The sequence below is a fragment of the Scomber japonicus genome, chromosome 22 (genome assembly GCF_027409825.1).
Source record: "Scomber japonicus isolate fScoJap1 chromosome 22, fScoJap1.pri, whole genome shotgun sequence".
Taxonomy (NCBI): Eukaryota; Metazoa; Chordata; class Actinopteri; order Scombriformes; family Scombridae; genus Scomber; species Scomber japonicus.
The window spans coordinates 22,727,324-22,736,435 of record NC_070599.1 but is presented as its reverse complement, the minus strand read 5'-3'; the positions used below and the strand labels follow the sequence as shown (position 1 = coordinate 22,736,435).

The window sequence follows — 9,112 nt, the reverse complement described above, 5'->3', positions numbered from 1 at the left end:
AAGGACAGAAGGAAGGAGGTTAGGAAGGAAGGTGGAAAGGAAGGAAGGTAGGAAGAACAGACAGAAGGAAGGATGGACATAAGGAAGGAGGGAAGGAAGGAAGGAAGGAAGGAAGGAGGGAAGGACAGACAAAAGGAAGGAAGGAAGGACATAAGGAAGGAAAGAGGGAAGGACACACAGAAGGAAGGAGGGAAAGGAAGGACATAAGGAAGGAAGGGAAGGTAAGAAGCACAGACAGAAGGAAAGAAGGAAGGAAGGAAGGACGGAAGGACAGAAGGAAGGAAGGAAGGACAGAAGGACAGAAGGAAGGATGGAAGGGGGGGAAAGAAAGACAAGGAAGGAAGGAAGGAAGGTAGGAAGGAAGGAAGGAAGGACAGAGTAACTAGTAATCTGTAACCTATTACATCACCATGGTAACCGTCTCAACCCTTCTGTGCTGATAACTTCAGGACATTTATCAGGTTTGAAGCTCGAAACTCAACACAGATCCTGATCGATTGATACGAACCGTTGCTAGGAGACGAGTTTCAACTGTGAGAGTTTAGGAGGCGTCTAATACGTTTCTAAGGAAAAGGCATCAGTGAACGGCATGCTGGGAAACATTTTTGGCAAATGATTCACATTCTTGGCTCGAAGTCAGCTGATTTTTTTTTTTTTTTTTGGCTTCGTTTTTTTTAATCATTCTTTCTCTCGAGTTGTCCAAACTTTAGAGATGGAAGTGCCAACATTTAACATTTGTTTTATATATTTAGTAAATAAATCATGACGTGGAGCACACATGAGCTTAAATGGAGTCACAGTACCAATTAAACCTACTTTATTCATCAAATATCTAGGAAGGAAGGAAGGGAAGGAAGGAAGGAGGAACGGAAGGACATAAAGAAGGAAAGAGGAAAGGACAGACAGAAGGTAGGAAAGACAGACAGAAGGAAGGAGGGAAAGACAGACAGAAGGAAGGAAGGACATAATGAAGGAAGGAAGGAAGGAAGGACAGAATGAAGGAAGGAAGGAAGGAAGGACATAAGGAAGGACAGAGGGAAGGAAGGAAGAAAGAAAGAAAGAAAGAAAAAGAAAGAAGGAAGGACAGAAGGAAGGAAGGACGGACATAAGGAAGGAGGGAAGGAAGGAAGGAAAGACATAATGAAGGAAGGAGGGAAGGACAGACAAAAGAAAGGAAGGAAGGAAGGACATAATGAAGGAAGGAGGGAAGGACAGACAGAAGGAAGAAGGAAAGGAAGGACATAATGAAGGAAGGACAGACAGAGGGAAGGACAGACAGAAGGAAGGAAGGAGGGAAGGAAATAAGGAAGGAAGGAGGGAAGGACAAAGGCATGCTGGGAAACATTTCTGGCAAATGATTCACATTCTTGGCTCAAAGTCAGCAGATTTTTTTTTTTTTTTTTTTTTGGCTTCGTTTTTTTTTTAATCATTCGTTTCTCGCGAGTCGTCCAAAAAAAAAAAAGTTGCCAAAAAGGAATTTTTTAGTTAAGATTTACTCACACTGTCTGTTACTTATTTCTGCTGAGTATCTTTTTTTAGCTTTTGGCCAGACAGACAATATGACGTGAAGAAATCTCAACTTTTTTTTTTTTTCTTCTTCTACTTTTTTTTTTTTTTTTTTTTTTGCTGCTTCTTCTTCTTCTTCTTCTACTCTTTTGTTCTCGACAGGATTTATTTGTTGTTGTTATTACAGCTGGAAATGTTTTTAAGGCTTGTGGTGTTACAGACAGCTTTAAAACACACACACACTAAGAACACACACACACACACACACACACACTAACACACACACACACACACATACCCTAACACACACACACACTAACACACACACACACACACACACACATACACACTCTCTCTCTCTCTGTGTGTCTCTCTCTCTCTCTCTGTCTGTCTCTCTCTCTCTCTCTCTCTCTCTATGTCTCTCTCTCTCTCTCTTTCTCTCTCTCTATGTCTCTCTCCCTCTCCCCCCTCTCTCCCTCTCTGTCTGTCTCTCTGTGTCTCTCCCTCTCTCCCTGTCTCTCTCTCTCTCTATGTCTCTATGTCTCTCTCTCATTTTTTCTCACACACACACAAACACACACACACACACACACACACACACACACACACACACACACACACACACACACACACACACACACACACACACACACACACACACACACACACACACACACACAGAGGGGGTCAAATGGGCAGCGAACTTCAACTTAGTGCAGCTTGTCACATCACAGGCTGCACATGTGCTGATTTACAGGAAACAAAAGCGGAGCACTTAACGAGGGCAGAGAGTGTAGACTTTCACAATAAAAGCGCCACGTGACAACCGCTAAAAAACTCATTACTGGGGGCAAGAAGAAAAAAAAAAAAAAAGGCCTGCAAGTATATAAACGTGACTTATTTTAAAAAGATGGCGGAAAAAAACAGGGAGGATCCAACCTTTGATCTGCAGGAGGGGCAAGAAGAGGGGCAAGAAGAGGGGAGAGGGGCAAGAAGAGGGGCAAGAAGAGGGGAGAGGGGCAAGAAGAGGGGAGAGGGGCAAGAAGAGGGGTGAGAAGAGGGGAGAGGGGTGAGAAGAGGGGCAATTACCTGCCTGACAAGATCAGATTTACAGTATTTGCTGCTTTCCTTCCTTCCATCTGTACTTCCTTCTTTCCTTCCTTTCTTCGTTCCTTCCTCCCTTTCTTCCATCTGTCCTTCCCGTCTTATTTCCTTTCTTTCTTCCTTCCTCCCTGCCTTCTTTCCTTCCTTCCTTTCTTCCTTCCTTCCTTCCTTACTCCCTTTCTTCCGTCTGTCCTTCCTTCTTTCTGTCTGTCCTTCCTACCTTCCTTCTGCCCTTCCTTCCTTACTTCCTTCCTTCCTCCCTTTCTTCCGTCTGTCCTTCCTTCTTTCTGTCTGTCCGTCCTACCTTCCTTCCCTACTTCCTTTTGTCGGTCTTTCCTTCCTTTTGTCTGTCTTTCCTTCCTGTGTTCTTTTCCCTACTTCCATCTGTACTTCCTTCTTTCCTTCCTTTATTCCTTACTCCCTTCCTTCCTTCTGTCCTTCCTTCTTTTTGTCTGTCTTTCCTTCCTTCCCTTTTATTTCCTCTCTTTCTTCCTCCCTTCCTTCTTGCCTTCCTTCCTCCCTTCCATCTGTCCTTCCTACCTTCTTTCTTTCCTTCCTTTCTTCGTTCCTCCCTTTCTTCCTTCTGTCCTTCCTCCCTTCCTTCCTTCCTTCCTTCCTTTCTTCCATCTGTCCTTCCTGCTTTCTGTCTGTCCTTCCTTCTTTCTGTCTGTCCTTCCTACCTTCCTTCCCTACTTCTTTTTGTCTGTCTTTCCTTCCTTCCCTTCTTATTTCCTCTCTTTCTTCCTCCCTTCCTTCTTGCCTTCCTTCCTCCCTTCCATCTGTCCTTCCTTCCTCCCTTCTTTCCTTCCTTTCTTTGTTCCTTCCTCCCTTTCTTCCTTCCTTTTGTCCTTCCTCCCCTCCTTCCTTCTTTCCTTCCTACCTCCCTTTCTTCTGTCTGTCCTTCTTTCTGTCTGTCTGTCCTTCCTACGTTCCTTCCCTACTTCCTTTTGTCTGTCTTTCCTTCCTTCCTACCTTTCTTCCCTCCTTCTTTCCTTCCTTCCTCCCTTCTTTCCTTCCTTCCTCTTATCATTTCCTCCCCTCCGATGCTCGCTGCTGTAACTAAAGTTGTGTAAGAGAGCGAGTGAAGCAGCAGTGGCTCCTGTTTAATGTCATCAGAGTTCATCTCGGAGCCTCGGACCCTCGCATGCCTTACGATCCTGCTCCTGACCTTTACACCAAGCTTTAAATAATAAAGTTAGAAGTAAGACGACTCCATGACTGAGAGGCGTTAGCGGAGAGGAGAGAGAGGAGAGAGAGAGAGAGACACCCAAACATACGATAAGAGGACAATGAGAGTCATCAGTTTGTAGCTCGCAGAGTAAAAGTTATAAATAAACCTGAAAACATGAAACTAGTTCCAAGAAAAGAAGAAGAAGAAATGAGGGGAACAGAGGAGGAGGAGGAGGAGGAGGAGGAGGAGGAGGAGGAGGGGAGGGGGGGGGCCTGCTGTGACAGTCAGCTTTAATGTTTTACCTAGAAAGCAGCAAAAGGAGGAAGGAAGGAAGGAAGGAAGGAAGGAAGGAAGGAAGGAAGGAAGGAAGGAAAGGAAGAACCAGAACCTCATGTGTTCTTTCCTTCCTTCCCTCCTTCTTTCGTCGTTCCTTCCTTCCTTCCTTCCTTCCTTCCTTCCTTCTTTCTTTCCTTCCTTCCTTCTTTCCTTCCTTCCTTCCCTCTGTCCTTCCTCTCCTCTTTTCTTTCCTACTTCTTACATTTCTTCCTTCTATCCTTCCTTCCTTCCATCTTTTCTAGTTCCATCAGTCTGTCCCTCCTTTTTTCCTTCCATCTACCTACCTTCCTTCCTCCCTTTCCCTCCTTCCTTCACTCCTATCCTTCCTTCTGTCTGTCCTTCCTTATTCCTTTCCTTCCTTCCTCCCTTTCCCTCCTTCCTTCACTCTTATCCTTCCTTCTGTCTGTCCTTCCTTATTCCTTTCCTTCCTTCCTCCCTTTCCTTCCTTCTGTCCTTCTTCACTTCCCTCCTTCCTTCCCTCCTATCCTTCACTACCTTCCCTCCTTCCCCCCATCCTTCCTTCTTTAATAGCACACAAACATCATTTCTAAGCAGACGGGTTGAATAATAAAGACTCATATAAAGCTTCATAAAACCTTAATAGTTATAAATGTCCTCAATTAAAAGTTTTAATGACACAATTACGAGCCGGAAATTAGCAGAACTCTTTTTATTATCCCTCTAATCCAAACTAATCCAAACTAAACCTATTCATGTTGGCATTTTATTGGGCTCTACTCCACCAACAACCTCATTCCTGATTGATGTCATTAGATCATTTAAAGGTGCACGCTGCGGACAGATGTGCCAAAATCAAATAAAAACACCTTTAATTATCTTTATTATCCTCATTATGTTCCCAGTAAGAATAATGACTTCAAGCTGAAGCCTAGAAAGCAATAGAAGGAAGGAAGAAAAGAGGGAAGGAAAAGGAGACAGGAAGGAAGGACAGAAGGGAGGAAGGAAAGAAGGAAGGACAGACAGAAGGAAAGAAAGGACCAGAACCTCATGTGTTCTTTCCTTCCTTCCCTCCTTCTTTCCTTTGTTCCTTCCTTCCTTGCCTCCTTCTTTCCTTCGTTCCCGCCTTCCTTCCTTCCCTCTGTCCTTCCTCTCCTCTTTTCTTCCCTTTTCTTCTTTCCTTCCTTCTTTCCTTCATTCGTTTGTTCCTTCCTTGCCTCCTTCTTTCCTTCGTTCCCGCCTTCCTTCCTTCCCTCTGTCCTTCCTCTCCTCTTTTCTTCCCTATTTCCTTCCTTCCTTCCATCTTCCCTCCTTCCGTCTGTCTTTCCTTCCTTCTTTCCTTCATTCCTTCCTTCCTTTCATCTCTCCTTTCCTTCTTTCCTTTCATCTACCTACCTTCCTTCCTCCCTTTCCTTCCATCCATCCCTCTTTTCCTCCCTCCTTCTGAAGGACAGACCTTCATTCTTCCCTTCCTTTCCTTTCATCCTTCTTTCCTTTCCTTTCATCCTTTCCTTCCGAACGAAGGAAGGTAGGAAATAAGGAAGGAAAATAAGGAAGGAAGGAAGGACAGACAGAAGGAAAGAAAGAACCAGAACCTCATGTGTTCTTTCCTTCCTTCCTTCCTTCCTTGCCTCCTTCTTTCCTTCCTTCCCTCCTTCCTTCCTTCCTTCCCTCTGTCCTTCCTCTCGTCTTTTCTTTCCTACTTCCTTCCTTCTATCCTTCCTTCCTTCCATCTTCCCTCCTTCTGTCTGTCTTTCCTTCCTTCTTTCCTTCATTCCTTCCTTCCCACCATCTTTTCTTCTTCCATCAGTCTGTCCCTCCTTCTTTCCTTCCATCTACCTACTTTCCTTCCTCCCTTTCCTTCCATCCGTCCCTCTTTTCCTCCCTCCTTCTGAAGGACAGACCTTCATTCTTCCCTTCCTTTCCTTTCATCCTTCTTTCCTTACCTTTCATCCTTTCCTTCCTTCCTCGCAGATGTGCCAAAATAAAATAAAAACACCTTTTATTATCTTTATTATCCTCATTATGTTCGCCCTAAGTGACTTTTTTTAATTTAAAGAGCAGAATAATGACTTCAAGCTGCTCAGATTGAACAAAAAAAAAAGAAAGGAGAGAGAAAAAAGGAGAAAAAGGAGAAAAAAGAGAAAGTGCCTGCAGGTTTCTTCCATTAAAAAAACAAAACCACCTGCAAGTTAACGTGCTCTGATTGGACGTGTGGTTTTACCAGATGACACCTGATAGGAATTTGTGTTTATTTGTACGTTGGTAAAATGTTTAATATGTTTAATATGTTTAATATGTTTAAAATGTTTAAAAGGAGGCGACATGTGTTCTGGGAAGTCATTACTGCTCACTTCTTTGTTGTGGTGATGACTGAGAAACGATCGGCAGACATCTGTGAGCTGGAAAACAAAAAGTCTGACGGGAAAATCAAGAGATTCTGCTTTAGGAAGGGAGGAAGGAAGGGAGGAAGAAGGAAGGAAAGGAGGGAGAGACGAAGCTCTTCAGTGTTTCTCTTCTAGGATTTATAAGGAAACAATCATCACCACAAGTCAAGGAAGGAAGGGAAGGGAAGGAGGAAGGATGGGAGGAAGGAAAGGAGGGAAGGAGGAAGGAAGAAAAAGAGGAAGAAAGAAGGAAAGGAAGGAAGAAGGAAGGAAAGGAGGGAGGGAGGAAGGAAGGAAGGAAGGGACGGAGGAAGAAGGAAGGAAGGAAAGGAGGGAGGAAGGGCAGGAGGGGAGAAAGGAAGGAAATGAGGGAGGAAGGAAGGAAAGGAAAGGAGGTAGGAAGGGAGGAAGGGAGGAAGAAGGAAGGAAAGGAGGAAGGAACAGTCAAATTTGACCCGGGAGGGGCAGCTTTGCTGCTGGTAAATAATCCCGGTGGTTGATGTTTGTCACATTATCTTCAGGGGTGGTTGTTGGTTGTCACATGTTGGTTTATATAGATATATGATGTCATATACGTCGAGTCCTTTCTTTCTTTTTGGAGAGTAAAATGAAGACAAACTGGGGCGAGGCTCCTCTAGATGTGAAGCTCAGAGCCGTAAAAGAGATTAAACTGCACAATATTGTTATATAAAGAATAAATAAAGCACTTATAGGAATGATTTAAGCTCTCTTAATGCAGGAGATGTTTTTAAAAAATAAAATAAAGCAGCTGATCAGATGAAATCTCTCCTGCTGCTGCGTGTAGAATTCATGTTTCCATGCAGCAGCAGCAGCAGCAGTCTCCTCCACAGCTGATTTCACTCTCTCCAGCCACACCAAGAAGTTTCCCATGTGAGCTTTTACACGTTAAACACAGCCGACATGTTGAACTCTTATATTGAAACCACGCTGTGCTGGAGTCACCTTGACACAGGGTCTGAAAAACCCCCTCTACATTTCTTTCCCTTTTTTTTTTTTTTTTTTTTGGTGTGTTTTTATTCAGCTGCAGCCACACATCATGCTGGGCAGAAAATCTGTTGGCAATTTTCTCCCTTTCGTTAAGCGTGTGTGTGACTGCGCGCATGTAATTTTCTGCTTTCAGGGAACTGAGGAACGTGAGCGCCGAGACAGGCACGCTAGGCGTAGCGAGACGAAGCTAGAGCGCGCGCACACACTCGAACGCACGCGCTCACGAACACACATTCTGTACTCAACTGTAGCGCGTTCTCCTTAGATATGATATATACTGAAGTTTAACGGGGGGCTGCTGCTGGCATTCACACACACACACACATACACACACACACACACACACACACACACACACACACACACACACACTTAGACACACGCGCGCACACATAAACACACACACGACCACACTCTGTACTCTACTGTAGCACGTTCTCCTTATATATACGATATATACTGAAGTTTAACGGGGGGCTGCTGCTGCCATTCACACACACACACTTAGACACAGTCACGCGCGCACACACAAACACACACACAAACGCACGCGCACACGACCACATTCTGTACTCTACTGTAGCACGTTCTCCTTATATATACGATATATACTGAAGTTTAACGGGGGGCTGCTGCTGCTGCTGGTATTCACACACAAACTGAGACACGCGCGCGCACACACACACAAAACGCACGCGCTCACGAACACACATTGTGTACTCTACCGTAGCGCGTTCTCCTTATATTATACGATACATACTGAAGTTTAAAGGGTGGGCGGCTGCTGCTGGTATTCACACACAAACTGAGACACACTCACGCGCGCACACACACAAACGCACGCGCTCACGAACACACATTCTGTACTCTAGTGTGGCGTGTTTTCCTTAGAGTATATACGATATATACTGAAGTTTAACGGGGGGGTTGCTGCTGCTGGCATTCACACACAGACTGAGACACGCGCGCACACACACACACATGCGCGGAGCCCCAGAGCGATCATGTCCAATTTGCAGGTTGGGTTGAGTGTCGGGCGCAGCAGGAGGAACAAACAGGCTCACTGCCAAGAATAACAGCTCGGTTATAAGCTGGGCCACCATTAAAAACAGCGCAGAATGAATCATAGTCATTATGTTTTGAGGCATTTTAAGTAAATTAATTGAGGAGATTTACACAAGGAGGTCACGTGACTAGTAACAGGTGATTAAACTTGTGGGTTGCAGATGTATGGAAATGTTTAAAATACATAAATAAAAAGCAGGAGAAAGTTTTAGGGAATAGGATTAAAGCAATGGACTTCTTTGAGTGATGAGAGAATGACTTTTATTTTTATTTTTTTATATATAAAGTGATTTTAATAAAAACATTTTTGATTTATAAAGTGGAGAAAGATTAAAAAACATGAGACGATGCAGTGTTTGAGTGCATGAGAAGAGAAGAGGAGATAATGCATATGTGTAGATTTACAGTATATATATATATATCCATGAGCTGGAGGGGTGGGGGGGGGGGGGGGGGAGATGAAACGGAGAGAGGGGGCTCGTTTTGGGAGCGAGGGATGACACGGAGGAGCAGGAGAAATAAAACAGAGACAGGACGGAGGGAGGGGTTGTAGCTGGGTAGTGTGTGTGTGTGTGTG

At 44.4% G+C, this 9,112-nt stretch overlaps 1 protein-coding gene across 1 annotated transcript in view; it reads left to right on the top strand.

Annotated features, from left to right (window-relative positions):
• tnfsf10l (TNF superfamily member 10, like) overlaps positions 1–9,112 on the top strand; it is a 34,743-nt gene that overhangs the window by 16,073 nt on the left and 9,558 nt on the right. The gene's annotated exons all lie outside the window — the stretch shown is intronic.